Source organism: Choloepus didactylus, chromosome 1, assembly GCF_015220235.1.
Source record: "Choloepus didactylus isolate mChoDid1 chromosome 1, mChoDid1.pri, whole genome shotgun sequence".
NCBI lineage: Eukaryota > Metazoa > Chordata > Mammalia > Pilosa > Megalonychidae > Choloepus > Choloepus didactylus.
In genome coordinates this window covers 63,364,328-63,384,159 of record NC_051307.1, presented here as the reverse complement: position 1 = coordinate 63,384,159, position 19,832 = coordinate 63,364,328, and the positions used below count along the sequence as shown (strand labels likewise).

At 36.3% G+C, this 19,832-nt stretch overlaps 1 protein-coding gene across 4 annotated transcripts in view; it reads right to left on the bottom strand.

Moving 5' to 3' along the window:
* The window catches only part of CMSS1 (cms1 ribosomal small subunit homolog), a 416,700-nt gene that overhangs the window by 180,115 nt on the left and 216,753 nt on the right, over positions 1–19,832 (bottom strand). Inside the window, exon 2 of one of the 4 annotated variants that reach the window (XM_037834436.1) lies at positions 17,176–17,275. The exons of the other annotated variants lie outside the window; for them this stretch is intronic. The gene's annotated coding sequence lies outside the window, so the exon portion shown is untranslated. The remainder of the gene's footprint in view (positions 1–17,175; positions 17,276–19,832) is intronic. 4 annotated transcript variants of the gene reach the window in all.

The following is a 19,832-nucleotide window of genomic DNA, read 5'->3' as shown; positions in this document are numbered from 1 at the left end:
GTAAGATGAATGAGTTTTCACTATTTTAAATATCTAACTAAAGTGGATACAATTAAAAAGATGGAATGTGCCTGGGGAACTTTACTTTATTAAACAACCATCATAACCCAAATCAACAGTTATGTAACTAAAACAAAGCTTATTTTCTATAAAAATAAATATATTTTTTATTTTATTAAGATATTTTAAAAATAATTTTAATGTTTTAGTTATAAATGTGTAAATAAAAATAGATTTTTCAGCCCAATAAGTCCAAATTAAAAAAAAAAAATCCTATCTTTAGATTCACCTTTCTCTCAAATTAAGGAAAACAAGTATTAAACAAATTTTAAAATACCAAGGTAAGTTTTCCATTTAGAAAGAATTAGTCCAAAGAAAGACAAGGGAGGAAGCAGGGATAACATTTTTAAAGTCATTAGCAGGTCCAAATGCTGACATAATTTGTAGCAACTGACAGGCTTATGTGAAAAACATCACCAGGATGCATACATGTTACATTTCAATAAAAAAGTGTATTAAAAAGATCACCAAGTGATGTATTTTTCTTAAATAGTTCACAGTAATGAGTTCTTAGTGTATTACAGTTGGTGTGACAGCTAATCAGAGTTAATTCTTCTCTTGGAAATAAGAACTGACTCTCAAAATGTGCCGTTATTATTCCCAAGGATTTAGAGATTGTTTTCTAAATTGGGTAAGTTATCATGACTAGCTCACTGTTGGAAATAATACCTATTCCATCATTGTATCTTTTAGTTTTAGGTTTTATAATTCAACAACTAGTTTTTGAGTGCCTCTTAGGCAAATGCAGAGCATCTGCATCATCTGGGAACTGTTAGACATGCACATTCTCAGGTTTTACCCCAGACCCAGTGAATTAGAATGCATGGGGATAGGCACTGGCAATCCAGGATATTTTCATGCATACTAAAGCTTGAGAACCAATGTTCTTAGACTAAGGGTCAGCAAATTAGTGCCTATCACTGGTTTTGTAAATAAAATTTTATTGGACCATAGCCACATTTATTTATATATCATCTATGTCTATGGTTGCTTTTGTGCTATAATGGCAGAGTGAGGTAGTTGTGAGAGAGACCACAGGGCCCACAAAAATATTTACTATCTGGCCCTTCTATGGAAAAGGTTTGGTGACCTCTGTTCTAGGCAGTTCACTTACATAAAATCTTTGTCTTATAATTCAGTGCCTGGTAAATGTTTCTGTGAAAGTGCTGATATGATTTCTTTCAGCAAATGAAAAATAATATAAACTCATTTGTCTTGTTTTGCTTAGCCTACCAGGAAGCTCAGAGCTACATGCAATGCTCAGTAACGGTGAAACCATTTTAACTCAGGGACTTGAGTGCATCTTTCCTCTTTCATATAGAACCTACTGGTTTCGATTTTTTTTTTAACTGCCCAATTATGGATGTATTTTCACTCTAGGCAACATCAATCTTTTCTAAAAATGGGAGGGGCAGGAAGGAAGTATTGGAAGGAAGGGAGGGGATAAAGTGATTGCTTTTAAACTTCTACAACTTGATATAAGGAATGTGAACATATATAGTTTATGAAAGCGATCAAATAAACCTCATTTCCCCTGCCTCTAGGCTCAAAGCAGCTTTGTCTCAGAAACCTATGCTCTTTAAAAAGTGGTTTTATATGAACATAGAAGCCATGAACAGCATCAGGTGGCAAAGAGGACAAGCCTTACTACAGTATAGGAAAATTTTTGCACACAGTCTCTGTCTCTCTCTGATTTAAGTCTGGTGATTTATAGACAAGTGATAACTATCATGACCTGGATAAACCCCCTTAAATAAAGAGGGATTAGTTTTGATGTCAGGAAGAATTTAAAGAAAAATATGTGTTAATTAGTAACACTAAAACTATGGGCACGCATCAGGACAGATACTTTGTGGTAGTAAACCAAAGTAAACTCATAAACTTGCATTTTCACATTTGGCCAGCAGTTAGATAAGCAAAATAGAGGGTCAGGATGGGATTCCTCCTATGGTGCTGTGGGAAAACCCTTGCTTGTGAGTCGGGGTACCCAGCTGCCCACCTACTAGCTTCACAAACTTAGGCAAGTCATGTAACCTCCCTGAGTCCCATCTGTAAAATGAAGAGAGTGTGAAGAGGATAGATTCTGAAGCTCTCATAACTGAGCTCCACTGAACCAATTCAGTCCCTTTGTTTAACAGACTTAAGCACTCAGCATACGGAACACTAGAGGCTAGAAGGCTATTCTCTAGTATACCCCATGTAGATTTCCCAACTGTTTAAAGAGTTGTGTTTGTTTTCAAACCAGTTTATGCCTGTTAGACTTGTTATTGTAATTAAATAATTTAATTCGTTATTATGTAAACTGATGAAATATGACTGTGAAAGGGAAGAGTTTCTACAAAAAGTTTAAAAGTTGTTTTAAACTTTGAATAGTTTAAAAACTGATAAAGGCAAATCACTCAAAAATGGCTATCAAGTCAGATGTGGGTTAGACAATTGTGAAAGACAGGAAAACAAATGGTAAAAATCTAGAAGGATTCTTTCTAAAGTCTTGCTCTACTTTATCAAATTTAAAACTGGAAAACATGGATAATGCAGTCATTATAGGTAAAATTAACGCAAGAAAAATGTTAGGAAATTGTAATCAGCAGACCTTTAATCAAAGAAAAGGTCTTGGCCCTACATCAAGGCTTCTACTGCAGTAAGAATGAGAATGAAAACCGCCAAAGTCACAGAGTCCCTTATGCTCTTATTCAAAACCAGATGAAATACGCATTGATGACACTGAAGTAGCTTTCCAGGAAAGTAGCTGGGGAGGGAGAGGGAAAGTAGAGGGTGGGTTTATGGTTGTGAGAGGGAGAGGCAGACAGACAGAGAGACCCTACTTTTGAGAGTCTGGTATATCCCAGAACCAAATGAAGGAAGAATGATCTAAGTTTCCAAGAAGTAAAGATTTCTTTCATTACTAGAGTTTTTCATCTACCTCTTCTTCTCCCAGTTCTTTTTTTTGCTTCATAAATTAATTGATTAGTAATAATCTAAGTTGAATTTACCTGGACAAGGGGCATTGAGAAAGAGAACACAGAATGCTTTGGTTTCGTGAGAGTAAGACATTCAGAGAGTGAGTAGTCCTAGGTAGAAATAATAGTTTTCAACGGCAGGACCAGGCCTGTAATTTTCTGCAGCACACCATGACATCATGGTTTATATGAGGCCAACAACATAAATCAAACCTTAGCTAATTAGAGATTCTTCTGCAGATCTAAATTATTAGAGCAAATAATTAAAACAACCTAGGCAATGATACAAGCCAGATCTATTTACAAAAATGTTCTTCCCCCTCCCCAAACTCTTTTAGTCTCACTATCACTTACAGATCTTTCACATTTAGTAAATTATAGACTCAGAGCATTTCTTTTAGTCTGACTTCACTTTCAAGGAATTCTTCAATTAACTTTACGTTGCTTTAAGCTGTTCATCCAACGAGAAAACAATCTGTGGTTTCTGACTACTCTGCATGCCAATGGCTGCCATCCATGTTTGACTTTCAGACACACTGTCTCTTGAGAGCCAGGCTCTGTTTGCATAAAACCAGCCAGTTGTCATAGCATTTTGACAAACACTGTATAAAAACAAGGAACAATACTCTGTGCTGGCTAATCTGGGAGAAATACTACTGCAAGGGTGACTACCTTGGGGACACACACTGACATCCACACCCCATTACCTAGCCTGGGTCAGAAAGTAGCACATACCCTACTTTCACTTGTGACCTTTCCATTTTCAGGTGCCATCGCTTTACCACCAATTCCTTTCTTTCCCCCTCCCCTCTTTCCCCTAAATGGCTAAAACACCTGAAACTCATGGAAAGGGGTGGCTACCCTAACAACAGGCAGTAATGCCAGTGGAAATCTAGGAAGCAAGAGATTGCACTGCCTTTGCAATGATTATGGTGCATCTAGTGTCAGATCTTCAGACAAATACAGTGTAATAAAAAAAGCATGAGTTCAAAGGTGGGACCTCCATCCAAAACTTTGAAATATCTTAGATTCTGGTATAGCGCCTCCATTCTCTTTGCCTCTTGAGGATCATTTACTGATGTTTTTAAAGAAGTCCAAATAACAACTGGGCAGTGGAAAATAACCATGGGAACACAAGACGGAAACAAATGATGATGGCTGAGTAAAAAGATCCTCAGGTTTTCTACCTATCCTGCTGAGTCAGACACAATGGAAATCTTCCTCTTTTTCCTTTCCCCTGTGCTTGGCCACTTTCTAAGTGTCCCTCACGTATGCCTGTCCTATGGAAGCACACAGAGTAATAAATTGGGGGTGATGTTTTGATGCCCCCAAGGCCAATATAAGAGGCACATGTGATTTTTCCAAACTCCTGTTCAATGCTGTTTTTTTTTTTTTTAAATCATCATTTTATTGAGATATATTCACATACCACGCAGTCATACAAAACAAATTGTACTTTCGATTGTTTACAGTACCATTACATAGTTGTACATTCATCACCTAAATCAATCCCTGACACCTTCATTAGCACACACACAAAAATAACAAGAATAATAATTAGAGTGAAAAAGAACAATTGAAGTAAAAAAGAACACTGGGTACCTTTGTCTGTTTGTTTCCTTCCCCTATTTTTCTACTCATCCATCCATAAACTAGACAAAGTGGAGTTTGGTCCTTATGGCTCAATGCTGTTTTTGTAACTGGATGTGCAATTGCTGAAACTGTAGGCCTTTCCAAAGCTACGGAATTAATACCCTGGCAGAGTCCCACCATAACATGCATGCAAGCAGAGACAGAGGAGCTAGAATGAAATCATAGGCCAGGTGAAGCCCAAGGGGTGACAGTAGACTTGGCACTGGTTCAACCTGGGCTGGGAATTGATGAGAGGACTCATAGAAGGTCTGCTGCTTCTCTCCAGAACAGAACTGTGCCTTGATTCTTCTCAATGCTGAAGTGCTGCAACTGCACCTGAATCAAGACCCATATGATTCCTGAGAGATCCAAAGTGATTTTAATACCATTCATTTCCCCTGATCGTCCTTCTCTGTTTTGATTTAAAGTTTAAAAATTCCTATAGGAATTTTATTATGTGTTCTGATTATAAGCTACTGCAAGTGCTTTGTGAAATAAGGAGAAAAGTATATTTATGACTGTTTTTGTGTGTGCACGCACACACACATGTGACCTAGCATCTGAGCTATTCTTTCATGAAGTATCAGACATTATTTTTTTAACCTGAAAATCATTGTTTCTAACAAATTATTATCTTCATATTAGCCATTTAGGGAATCCCTAAAACTCTCAGAAGATTCTAGAATGCATGCAAAGGGTTGACTGAGGAAGGGGAGGCTCCCTTTACAAAGTTTTCCCTGGCATATTGAATTTAGATCTTTATGTCTATTCTGAGAATCAGAAAATAAAAACAGCCAAGACACTTGATATATAATTCATTGATTCGTTGAAAGCACTGCTTTAGGGAAGACCAGTACTGTTCTGAAATGGGGTCGCATTGCAGATCCTGATTCAAATTCAAGAGCTAGTTGTTCAGGATCGCTCTTCTCCTCTCTTTCTGTCCTTTCTGACTTGTAGTTTCTCTGAATGAAACAAAGTGTTAGAGGAATTTTCTCTCCAATGAAACAATTGATTCTAAAATTCTGGGAAGAGTTCCTTTTCTCTCTTGAAACTTCTTACCTAATACTGTGCACCGTAAGCTTATTTTTGGAATAAAGTGCTGAAGACGACTAACTTGGAAGGTAGTAGTGAACTGAGCAGGACATAGCTGAGGACACAAAAATGAGAGTCTTACTTCTTACCAATCTCAAAGAAGGATGAATAATTCTTGTTATATATAAGTTCTTATTATATTTAAGAAGAGCTCTAGAGTGTGACACCAGAAACTCAAATACTTTCAACATTTTTGTTTGATGCCTGGAAAAGCATTAACCTAAGATGACTGTGTCCTCCAACTTTCTATGTGAGAGCAGTAAGCAGGAGAATTTTGCATTAGGATTTGAATTCCTCAAGCAATACACCAGGCCTTTAAAAGTAGAACACATTGTCACTAGGAAAACTCAAAGTTTTTCATTACCTTCTAATAAAATAGTTCTTAGCAGATAAATAGTAAAATGTATACTGGCTTGGCAACTTATAAATTAAGTCATTAAAGTGAATACTTCTTAGAAACTTTAAAACCAATTTAAAAATACCCATCAGTTATTAATTTTTAACCTGCCGCTATTTCTTTTGGTGAGAGTAGAGTGAGAGAGGCTACCTTCCTGCCAGTTTATATTTTCATGTTTTTTAGGTCTTGGCAAAAGATACTGTCCATCTGCAGCCCTCAAAAAAGAATGGCCAAAGCAATGCCAGGTCACACATGCCCTCTCTCAGGCCTTCAAAATGCCCACAGTCTAATGAATCAATTCTGTTTCCATGAAGATGGAATCTATCTTTTTTATTGAAGTTCTGTAAATACAGAAGGAATATTCTGGCTTTCTAGTGTAAACTTGTACAGATTCTGAATTTAGGGACCTTATGTCTTTTGGCTGTAAACTTGTCTTCTGCTACGAAACCAAAGAACTAGACCATAGTGGGATAATCCAGCTTTTAAAAAATCTGCAACTGATTTATTTTTTCTTACATGTGAATAGCAAAGAATTATCTGAAATAGAAAGAGGGTGTGGGAGCAATAAAATAAATGAAGATATAAGGTTTTTAAAAGATTACATGGGGAAATGAAGACATTAAATGCCGTGTGAATTTAGAAAATAAAATTACAAAGTACATGCTATGCTACCAAAATTCTCAATTATAGTAAGGCTTCCCTGGAAATAAGAAAACTTGTATGGTCACTGCCCAGGGTGAATACTGAATCAGGGGTATTAGTCAGAAAATAAAATTGCATATAATTTCTAGAGCTTTTAAGCCAATTTCCTTGTGCTGCATGCCCTCTGCCCCCAATCTCACTTTAGCTACTTCCTGTAACAGAATAAAAGAACCACTGGAGCTTTCTGGAATTCTCTTCCATAAATTTCAGTGAATAAAAAAATCAAATGAAAATAAGTCATGAAATTAAATGACAATATGATGAAAAAGTCCTCTTACAATTTTCACATGATAGTTTGAAAGAAAGACTACAGTTCTGTAGAACATCAGTCACACTTTTATACAAACAAGACATCAGCTTAAATTTACACTGAAAAGACTTTTAAATAAGAAACGAATGGAAAGATAATCAACGGCTATACTCAAGAGTCTAGAAATAATTTTAGAGAAAACAGGTATCTGCTTTTGCATTTTAAGTATGCCAAAATACCACAGTTTAAGTATCAGACAATTCAAGAATTCTCAAATTTCTTCATTAAGTGACTCTTCAGAAAAGATCTCAGGATACCTGTCTCTGACACTGCGAAGTACATACACAGGAATTTCATTCTTCAGGTACTATAGTGTTTTTTTGCTTGTTCTCATCGGTAAGGACTTAATTCATTTTCACCTTAACTGATAATCGAATAGAACAATGTAATTAAAAAATATTTTGTAAATACTGACTTTAACCTTCTTTACTTAAAAAAGAAAATAAACTATAATCTTAAATGACAGACATTTTCAAGACACATTATTTTTGACCAGGGAGAATATAAAAATGAGCCTGATCTAGAACTCTTTATCAATAATCACATGGCATAGATATACATAAATGTCTACATTACTGTTCACCAAAATTAAAGATCTCTGGCAAATCTAAAATGATTCATAAGGAAGCTGTGGATTGCAATTAGATATAAATATTTTGATTATTATTTTAGACACAACTAATTGTTACTTCAATTGGACAACATGGATAGAGGTATCATAAAATCTGCATCTGTTCCTGGAAGTGCTGTTAAGGGATAAGGGAAATGTATGCTTTACAAATTTATAGCAACATTTCACTTATCTAAAATGTTGGAAAAAGGCAGAGATTCAAGAAAAAAGCAAACTTATACTTCATATTAAAAAGTTTCCTAGTGGGTCCTTGTTGTATACACAATATTCACATGGCCAGTTATTTTAGTTTCAAGCTCACAGAACGTAAGAAGCATCACATTAGGAAGGGAGGCTCAAGGAGGCACAGTCACAGGAGTGTGGTAGTCTTCACAGCCAGGAAATAAAAAAAGCTATGAAACGCTGACTCAATAACCCCAAAGCACAGCATTCGGAAGCTGTCTAGTAGAGTGGTAAACAGAACTATGTATCCAAAAGGGCCTGAGAGGATCATTACACACAGTAGGTGCTAAATAAACACAAGCTGAAGTGAAGTGAATTGAATGATGACCTTGAGTCATTAAAAAGAGTTTAAACCATGGTCAGCATATGTTCTTTTAAGGCAAAGAAATGGACATATTTTAGAAAATTTTCCATTTGAAACAGATAAAATAACATATTTTGTTAGTTTTGGGGTTTGTGCTGGTGTTGGGGCAGGTAAGGCTTCTGAGCATTGAGAAAACTGCACCATTCAAACTCGCCAAAGATTCTAGAGAGTAGATATTTTCTTATAGTAAAAAAATCTTCATAACTTATTTTTCTGAGTGCAGTCTTTAAACTTAATAACTTATGGTTAAAAATATGATAGAAACAATAGCAATTTTATATATAACTAAAAGTAAAAAAGTTCTTCCAATATAGATTTGAACTGTATTAACTATATGACGCACCTCTTCAGGCAATCATTTTTCATTTGTTACAGTACCAAAATTAAAATATTTTGTATTTAATCACATAATATAATATTAACAATAAATAGTAAACAAATTACATAAATAACTATTTTAACAAATTTTATATTAGTATAAATTAAAGTTTAAAAGTACATAAGGACTATAGAATGACTCTTATAGACAGTAACAACCAAGACACTTCAAAACATGCAGACACACACACATGCACACATCCTTTCTTTTTTTCTCTCTCCCTTCCTTCCTTCCATCCATCTTCCACATAATCAGGGGTTGGGGATAAAAACGAAGGGAGAATAGAGGGATTAAGAATTCTTAATCATTCACAAAATCTAGAAAGAAATGGAAATAGAATTAAAAATAATTGAATGAATTATAAACTTCTAAGGGGGGGATTACTATTCCCTGTTTTCTCCATATGTGTTCCCAGTTAAATTAGTTTAGCAAAGCTAAACTTGTTTCTTTGTGTAGGACATTTTAGAGCCTTTAGCAGGCTTATCTTATTTGCACTGTGAATCTTCAAACAGTATAGATCGCTATTTTTCCTAAATTTACTTCACTCACTTTTGGTAGTACATCCCACTGGATTAGTGTTTGAGAGAACACACTTTGGAAAACATTGATGGACATCATGACTGAGTTTTCAAAGGCTATATCTCTCACCCTAATTCTTCTTGTTCCAGGGAATGAGTTCAGGAACACAGGGAAAATCTATGATTTTAGTTTTACAATTCATAAATGGTCATGATTCATGTTATTCATTGTTGAATCACTACACAGGATGTCCACACACTAGACATTATATATATTAATTAGAATGGACAGTATTTGAAAAAGTATCACATTAGTCCTCAGATTGGTGATTCCTGATCAACACTGGCACTATTAAGACACACTGGCTGAAAGGGCAAAGTGGACTTCATGATCCAAACAGGGAACAAGTTCAGAAAAAGGTTACAAATCAAACCTGAAGCTGGTTGGAAGGTTGTTGATACATTAAAAAAGATGCATATAAAAAGCTGCTCTTTCAAATCTGATTGATGAATAGTGTATTTTTGGAGAAGAATAAATATGTTCAAAAAGTCAGAGAATGACTAGCATGAGGCATTAGGGCTCTCACAGATTATGAGAAAGCAAAGGAACTGGGTTATAAAACCTTGCCAGTTTATCGAGCACTATCCAAGGGAAATGTGGTCTTAATTCCAGATAGAAATATCCTTAGAATGAAGAAGGGGAATTCATGAGCCTGTTTTATTCATTACTTTTATTCTCATGCCAGGTTCAAACTACTTCTGAGTTGTTATTAATTATCCTATACAGATCTACTCAATATCAGAGTTTCAAGCAACTCTAACTCTCAAACCAGGTACAAGATGTCATCTACTACAAACTAACAGGAGCACTGTCATTAGAAAGGAAGTTTGCCTTTTGTGGATTTGGTTATCATGAGTCGGATTTTTTAAAAAACTATTTTTTGAACATTTACTATGTGACAGGTCCTCCACATGTATAAACATCACCTCACTATCTTACAACCATCAAATGTGGTCATGATTATTTTACATTCTACAGTCGTTTGCCACATTGAAAATACATTCAGTGAGTGCCTACTGTGTAGCACTGTGGCAAGAGCTACAGGTTCAACAACGAGCAGAAGCAGATACTGTGTCTAACTTCATGGAACTTTCAGTCTAGTGAAAGTAAACAGAAGAGGAGGACAATGAGGCACAGAGAATATAAGAGCCAGTTTCTCTTAGGTAATCTCAGTTATAGTTGCAGCAACTTTTACTTCAATAATCTCAGCAATCAGTTTCAAGGACCATAAGAATTCTAGAAGCAGTGAACTTGAGACTGAGAATATTTTTAAAATATTGTTCAAATGTTTAGAAGGAGCTTATTTTACAAAGGAAACAAAAAGAATATGGTCATTCCATTTTCTATTGACTTTAGTTTTACACATTCTCTAAAGGCGTTATCTAATACAACTTAGCGGCCTTGAGAAGGACTGCTGTCAGAATATTCTTACTGGATTCAGAGATCAACCTGTCACTGGTGATTTAATCTGGAAAACTTGGTATCAACTCATTTTATAATTGAGGAAACCAGATGTACCTGCTTTTTCTGATGGCAGTTTAGCTGAGCTAAAATTTAACTAAGCATTTGAAACAGTTATTTGGTATGGGGAAGAGGAGTCTGAATTCCTCTGTAAGCATGAGAACTTCTCCCAGTCTTCACGGTATTCATCCATTCATCTACTCATCCATCCATCCATCCATCCATCCATCCAACCAACCAACAGCACAGCTCTTCGCAGAGCAGAAATGGTTCCTAGCCTAACTGCTCTTGCACCTGTGGAGTGGGGCCTACCACTGTGTAGAGATGAGGTAGCGTTCTGTTCAGGAAGGAAAATTAAACTTTTAAAATAGAATGTCAATGTCATCCTATCAGTGTTTCATCCCATAACCAAGAACTGTGACTCTTCTCTTAAACAGCAACAATAAATGCTAATTTTCCATGGTCTCATCAGGGTTTATAACTATAAATTGTCATGTATTTAGTTGAAAAATTAAAACTGGGGAAGAGATAGCAGAGTGGGAGAGTCAAAGGAATATGGCATCCAACAGGTCCTCTGGGTATTTTAAGTTATATCTTTTTATCAAGTTAGTCCCTAGAAGACAACATACAATGCAATTTCAGTTAATAAACACTGTAGGAAAGGCATGATGCTAGGAGTAGGGTTTTTAGACACTGGTTGTTTGTTACTCAATAGATACATAACCAAAAAGAGTTTTAGAGTCTAATATGCGCCTAGTTCCATAGAACAAGAAACATTCCCTCAAGGGAAAAAGAACTGCTAGGATTCAGGATCCAGCATTGCAGAAAGTAAACCAAATAAGAGACATTCGCCTGTGCTAGTGAAAGGATCCAGAACCATTTGCTGTTACCATACTCCCTTTGTCCCACTCATTATACTCACTATCAGAGGCTTCAATCTTCTATTATTAAGGACCACAAGCCCTGTACCACCTCTGTCACACAGAATCCTTTTAAAATTGTGTATTTTGTTTCTTCTATTAAATAACTTTTGAAATCGAGATATAGCCTAAGATTTAAACTTTGATTCAAAAGATAAGCTCTATGTTGTTACAGACTGAGTTTCCCAACATGTCTAGCAACATTTTGAGGAATGCCAGACATTTACCAAATGCAACTGGAAAGCTATTGCTTTAAACTTGGTTGGATTCTTGGAAGTCCAATGCTTTCTAAATATAATTAGATATAATAAATCTTTCACTTCCTGATGTTTTGAAAGGAAAAGTTGTTGAAGATAGCTTAGCTATAGAGAGTAAGTTTATTTCAATAATGTTTTTTGATGTATAAATATATTTAGTTATATGCCTTTTAGCTTGTTTCCCATTTTCCCTCCCTCTGCTCCCCCCCCCCCCACCTTTTTTTTGCCTTCCAGACCGAGTACACTTAACTAGTACTGAAGTCAATGTTGTGGGAAAAAATGGATTGAGAAATTACAAAAACAAAAGTTTACATCATTTGATAAAAACAGTAATACTTTACCAAATGGAAAATTCCATCAAATGAAATGTCATTCTCATCAGATGACTTACCTAAAAATAAAAGAAACATAAAAGAGTGAGAATTTGTATTTTACTCAACCCTTCACATACTAGATTCCCAAACACTGTTACAATATGGCAGATATCTTAAACAACTGATGGACAATCCAAAACAAACAGAAACTATAGCAGTCCAGGAAACACCAATTCCTTTCGAAACAGTAATTAATGTCAGTAGGGAAACTGCAAACAGAGTAAAAGCAATAGGGAAAGGAAGTAGTCTGTACTTTCAAATCACTTGGCTCTCATATATATTTTAAAAGACTGGTTTTGAAAATGTGGACACATATGCATATAAAGGCCATAGCTAAGCTGGGACAGTACATTTGCACTACCTTCCCTCCCAAGACCTCTGGTTACTGTCTTAAAGAGAGACTGTCAAAGCTGCAAACTCTCAAATATCTTTGCCTCATATGACTCAAGAAAAAGGTGCCACTGTATCAAGTGCTACTGTAATTTCCTCTGTTGATTTTCTTTCCCCTTCAAAACTTAGATGTCTTGGCTATTTACTTTTTTATTTTCCAAAGTGAACAGCGATGTTCATGAAAGGTGCCAGATTAACAACCTGGGAAATTAAGAGCTTGCTCTATCAAGAGAAAAGGCTCAGTGTAGTGGAGGTGATGAAAGTTTTCCCCTACACTGTGCCTGCCTATGTATGTTAGCTCTGACCCACGTCACCCTAGCCCTCCCATTTTCATGGTCCATTAATTGACTGCTCAGTTGCTAACAGGGGCAGGCAATCTTTTTCCTGCTTTTAATGCTACATTGTTGTTACACTACTGCAAGCCCTAACTTCTTAAGTAAAATTACCCAATAGGTGCCCACGTGGAAACTTTATTAGCTAACATTTTGTTTTAGGACAATGGGAAAATAAATTGAGCTAAATCTTATTTTCTTTAACAATATGGAAAATTTGTTTAAAATCCACTAATTTCTTCAAATACGAGGCAAAGTTTTGAGTGGTCAAATTGAAACATAGCCTTTACATTCAGACCTTAAATTCAGTCACCTGCACTTAACTTGAATTTTCATTCAGGGATGTTGCTTTAACATTTAAAGTTTATAGACTTTCGATTTTTCCTTTGATTCTGTCTCAGACCAGTCAATTTTATTATCATTCATTAGCAACAATGGTAAAAGTTTTGTGGATGTTGAGGCTAAAATTGTAATTACCTATGAGATATGAAAATCACTGACAGTCAAAGAGAAAAATGTTTATTTATGAATTTTCCAGCTTTCTAACTAAGTACTTTGTAATTATTAATTGTCCCATACAAAGGTGGCCAGGGATCTATGAAATCATTTCATTCAACTAGTCAGATACCCAATAACTATTTAGCGTTGGGATTTCCTGTGCTATGCTAGTTCTCCACGTTAAATGTAACAGCAGAAAAAGACAAAAATCCTCCTACTTGAGAGTTTTTGACAATAAGGGAAGCAACACTAGCAAATACATGTAAAACATCAAAGGAACAATGAAGTACAACACTTAATGCTGCTAACAGACCAATAATTACTTACTAATTATTTGGAAAGATCACAGTATTGATCTCAGTTTTTCCCTAACTTTGCTATCATCCTTCTTTTTTGTCAAAGACCAAATTCTTGGCAGTTACAGTAGATTTCCACCTTGATATGGACAGCACTTCCTGTAATTTCTAATCTCTGGAAGTGCTGGAGAATGAGAATTGTAGGGTACCAAGGACTACAGCAAACACATAGTAACAATTAGATGAAAGGTGCCCTGGCTGCATCTCATATAGAAATCTTGGAAAATTTTAGTTTGGGAACCTTCAGCTGTTTTTTCCTTCTTTGCCATGCATAGCCTTTATCAGTGAATCCTTATAGTATTAAAACATTTGGCACTGGCTCAAGTCTATGCTATTTCTGGCAAAAGGTCTAATCGGAAAGGAGGGGTGAAAAAGTTACCTTTATCAGGAAGGACCTTAATGTTATGGAAAGCCTCCTTCCTCCCCACTGTTTAGGCAACCTTACTGAAAGACTTAAACCCAGATGTGAGAAAAGAGATTCTCTCCAAGAGCAGCAGCAATTTATTGTAATTATTTTAGTACACACATCAGGAAGATGGAAAATGTTATGTCCACTTAGTAGATGAAGAAGGCAACACCCTGTGTATAGATCTTGGGCAAAGTTATGCAGGGGAAACCAACTCCAATCCCTAATTCCAAAGGGAAGCCTCAGTTACCCAAATTGCAAACAAATTAGAACCTAACTACTTAGAAAACTAATAACCATGTGCTATGAATAATCAGTGAGTGGGAGAATATGAGAATCTGCTCACCAACAGACATCAATGATTTCTCCTAAGTTTACTCCGTTAGAGGCCAGGTCTCGCCAAATTGCTTCTGCGACCAGCCATGTAAAAGGAGATGATTGATATATTGTTGCCAACTATTACTACTCTATAACAGTGACAGTCAAAGTAACAAGGCCCATTTTGCCTACAGGATACTCTGGCTTCCATCAATGAAGCACTTGTCTCATTTCAAGCACTTTGGAGGTTGGCTTTGAATTGCAATTAGAGCAATCTGTATACTCTCTGGGCTAATTCTGGGCCTCTCTGGTCCTCAGCCAACCAGCCAAGAGTGGATTTTCTTCCTAACTCTCTTCTTTATTGCATAATGGATCTTTTATTAGTTTCTCCTGACTGGACTAGAACTTCATGATTTGTCTTCTCTCACTGCAACTTCTCATTTTTTTTTTTGTGGTGGGAGATGTACAAGCAACGCTTTCCAGAATTTGATATTTCACATAAAAGGAATTGGTGAAATGTGGCAAAAACCAGTTTTGCGAACATGTCACTAAGTCTACTTTAGGTCTTTTAGTCAAATGAAAAATTCAGGCAATGAACTATTTTGACTTCAATGAATAAAAGATAAAAACAATAAATCTGAGAAATTCAAATCAATGACTCTCTATGACCATGAAGAAAAAATAATAAAGGCCTTTAGAGAAGAAAATGACAGGTGATTTCTCCTTTTCTTCCCATTTCAAACATTCTGCCAATAAGCTAATATTTGCCAAGAAATAAAGTAAGTCAGGGAAAATTACAGGCCACAAGATGGTGTAAATCTCACATGAAAAATACCAGCTAGGGTGCTAAGAAAGTTAGTCAATAATTAAAGAATTATGAAGAGAAATATACTTAGGTTTTGGACAAAGAGTGCATGAAACAAGACCAAACTAAAATAAAATGTTATCTCTCACAGTACACATTAGAGATAGCAAAATATTAAAAACTCGCAGTGGTTTAGCAATCAAACAGCTCGAGACAATTCATTATGGTTCTACCCATCAAGAACGCTTGCTTACTTTGGCTGACAAGCTGCAATTATTAATTTGATTATCTGATTCAAAACAGAGTCAGGAATATTTGCTTTAATTTCTCAACTTAAGTAGCAAATTCTAGGCGTCACTATGGTAATGGCTGAGTGCATCCCAAATTGGAATTTTCTTGTTGGAAGAAAAGATATAAGATAAACAAGCTGGATTCTTGTCATTCCATAGTTGAGTTCTAACAATACAAAATAAAAAGGGTAAAACTAAAACTTCTGGGATTTGAATGATGGCTTTCCATGACTTTGTAGAGGAAATTTGTTTTTAAAGACTCGTTAGAGCCAAAAATTACAGAAGATCACCTCATGAAAAGGGTGAAAGGTAGGATTCATATTTATCCACCATGGGTAATACTGATAATTATGGGAAAGAAGTACATAGAGGAAAGAAGTATATAACAGTTCCGATCATGAAGAAACTTACAGATTATTTAGGGAAATGACTTAAATAAAGGAAATGATCCCAAGATAATAAAAACAAAATTCAAATAAGAGCCAAAGATCAGAAGAGGGCTGGGGAGAGAGAGTTTGAGTTAGCGTCTGAGGTTATCTTAATAGGGGCCTGGAATTGGAGCCAGTCTTTCTTATTGCCCTTACTCCCAGCACCTCCCCAGCCATCCCACACAGCTTTATAACTTAAAACAAATGGTTTTACCCATACATCTATGGCTATGACTTTCTGATATAAGATTTTAGGACTTTTTAGAAGCCAGCAGTCTTGTTTCTCCCTCTTTTCTATAAAAACTCAATTCTACTACCATCAAATTGCTTTTCTCTTTTCTACTATTCTCTATTCTGGCTCTGGTAAGGGCTGAAAAAGCAGAAGTGGATATGGGGATGAATAGGACAGCTGGGCCTGTGGCAAAAGGACTGTGAGTAGGAAGCAGCTGCATTTTAGAAACAAGTAGAACAAAGGATTAATATCTTCAAAGTCAAGGAGAGCTCCTGCCTGCTTTCTTTCGTCCTTTCACCCCTTCCCATTCTTTGGAAATGACAGAAATTTCACAAAACACATGGTCTTTTTCTGAATTCATAACTATTTCCTTTTCCTCATGCCAAAGTGTGCTTAATTTATTATTACTGCTAATATTTTGCATGTAACTTAAATTTTTATTTTTCCCTGAAGAGTTTCAAAAAGCTTTAAAAATTTTCATTAAAACAAATATCCCTAGCCATATTTCATATTAATAAAACTTAACTTTAGAATGATGGGAATTCAGTTTGTTCTAGAATGTTATATCACACACACATTTCCTAGATCAGCGGATCTTAAATTTTAGTCTTCATAAGAATTCTTGGGGTGCTTATTAATATGCAGATATATTCCTGAGCCCATCCCTATATTCAGATTTAGTAGGTCTAGGGTGGGGCCCTGGAATCTACATTTTTAAATAAGCACCCAAGGGGGATTCTTATACTCTGAGAGACCTTATGCTAAACTGAGCCCCTTACCCTCCCAGCAGCAACTTCTCCAAGGCAGCTATTTCCTAGTGGCAGTAATCAAGCCATCTTCTGTAGTTCACACTGAATACGGAGCCAAATGTACAAACAATCTGAGAAAAAGAAACATCATCACCCTCAAGATTTCACTTTTAACAATGCAAGATACTATTAGCTTACAAATACAGGAAAGAAAGGGAGTTGCCCGGGTTGTAACTCCACTTCCTTGAATATGAGGATGTTTGGTATTATGAATGAGTTGCCTTTTCTATTCATGAAAGTTGAACTTGCATTGGATCTCCGGTTAAGTCCTGTTTGCTGCATTCTGGAACTCCCTTCCCAATCCAACAATAACCTTGAAGAGCCAGCCTCAGTTTCCCAAATAACAGGCAAATAAGAATCTAACTACTAAGAAAAGTAATAACCACAAGATATCCAATATCAATGAGTATGAGGCTATGAAAATCTGCTCCCCAACAAATCTGTTTCCGGCCTCTACTTTCTCAGTGGCCACGTCTTCCCCAGAAGCATCATCGGAGGAATCTCAGTCACAAGAATCTCAGACAAGCTCAGAAGCTAGAATTCCTGAAGACATCATGTACTTCTGCTTTCGAACCTCCAACTCCTGCCTTTTAGGTACTATTGCCACCCTGGCTCAGCACTTGGATGCCAGTCCCCACCCTCTGTGCCCTTTCTTCCTGCAGCTCCATTCTTGGTTTCATGATATTTTGCTGACTACTCCGTTCTGAAGTGGGATGATGTTTCTTAACTCCTTGTGTCTGGTTTTGAACCTTATGATTGACTACAACTATTCTCTCAAAGGTTACCTGTGGTTAAATTCAATAGGATTTTCTTAATCCTCTTTCTCTACCACTCTGATGCTGGTGACCCATCATATTTTTTCCTTCTGTTGGTTCTCCTCCCTTGATTTCAGTGACAACACAATTCTCTTATGGAGACAGTGAATATCTGATCTGCTTGGCCTTAATGGTTCCAGTCTGACACAGTAAATGGGAGATATGTTGAGCCACCAATAAACACAATGTTCTCAAGTCCAAAACAGTTTCAGTTCAACCTAAACAAAAATTCCCTATCTTATTATAAGCAAGTCCAAATCAGCCTACAGGAGCTGCATTTTTCCTGGGGTTTAGGTTTTTTACAGAATATGTAAGGAAAAAAAAAATTCAGTTTGTATCAAAATAATTGTGAAATCCCCTACAAAGGCCCCATGCTGGAAGCCAACGTACTGTCTCTCAGTAGGTCAAACCCAGGTGGGGTTTTCCTCCAGAATTGGCATAGATTACTACGTCATCAGTTGAGTACAAGACAGAAGAGTTGGCCTGTGTTTAGGATACATGCTGTACAAAAAGCAGAAGAACCCTGAGACAGGCACATGGGAACTGATATGCACTGAGAAAACACCAATTGCATATCTTTCATCTCAGGTTTACTCCAGGGCATAGACTCATTGAAGAGAACCTGAGCAGACTTATCTGCACAATGCAAATTATTTATTCCATCTCTTTTTATATTTTTTTGCTGAGCAGGTATTACTAAATTCATGCAAATTAAGTGTTTATATATTACAATGCCACCACAGAATGCTAATGGGTATTGTTCAATAACTATACATATACAGTGTTTATTCACTTCTAGCATCCTAAAGAAAAACAAACAATAAAGGGAGGTAGGTACTAGATTAAGTGTGAAGATCAACTTGAGAGAACAGTACACTTTTCTTGTAAAAACTCCCTGGATACATAAAACAAAGACATTTGTGATGTTGTGGATGAAGTATTGTACTTGGTATAAAGAAACCAGGGTTCCAATCCCAACTCTGATGCATATAAGCTAAGTGATTTTTAGTGGACCTCTTACTCTTGGCCTCTAAAATGCATACAAGTAGTAATGGCTTCAGAGGGTTGCTTTGAGGTTTAAATGAAAAAAAAAAAAAAAAAAAAAAAAAAGCACGTGAAAGCATCTACCATAGCTATCAGCACATGGTCTGCACTTCATACAGGCTTGCTCAATGTGAATTTGTTGACCTGAAGCTGAAAGCAAATAGCCACTTAAGGGAAGAATACTATCAGCACAACAATACAGGGTGCATAGTAGATGCTATGTAAGTATTTACTCAACTAACTTGAGATAGACACCAAACTGATTTGACCAAGTTAATATGTAATTTGCCTGTTTTACACTTCTTTTATTTTCTCCACATGGTCACTGGTACAAAGTCCACTTACGGCTTCATAAACATGGGCTTACAACAAAAGTGTTTCTAATCAGATTTGGCAAAAAAGGGAGGGAAACACAGGGTGAGGTAAGTGTGAGGCTACAATGCTGAATAACAGGGGATGGCAGTGTCTCAGTACATGAATCACACAGACACCGAGCAGTACACTGCTAGAGATAATTCGCAGGTAAACGCCACATGAGCCATTATGTCATCCGTTCTCTGCCCTTTCTTCATCAATCATGTCGCCTGGACTCTGATGCAACCGAGCAAGAATGTCTGATTTGCAGACAGAGGAGAAAGCCTCAGAACACACACATACTCATCAGAGAAAGCAATATGAAGCCAAATGGACGTTTCTGGCATTTCCTTTTGTTTAAATCATGCTTTAGAAGGGAAGTCTTATGGGTGGGATGTGTAACCATAGATTAAGA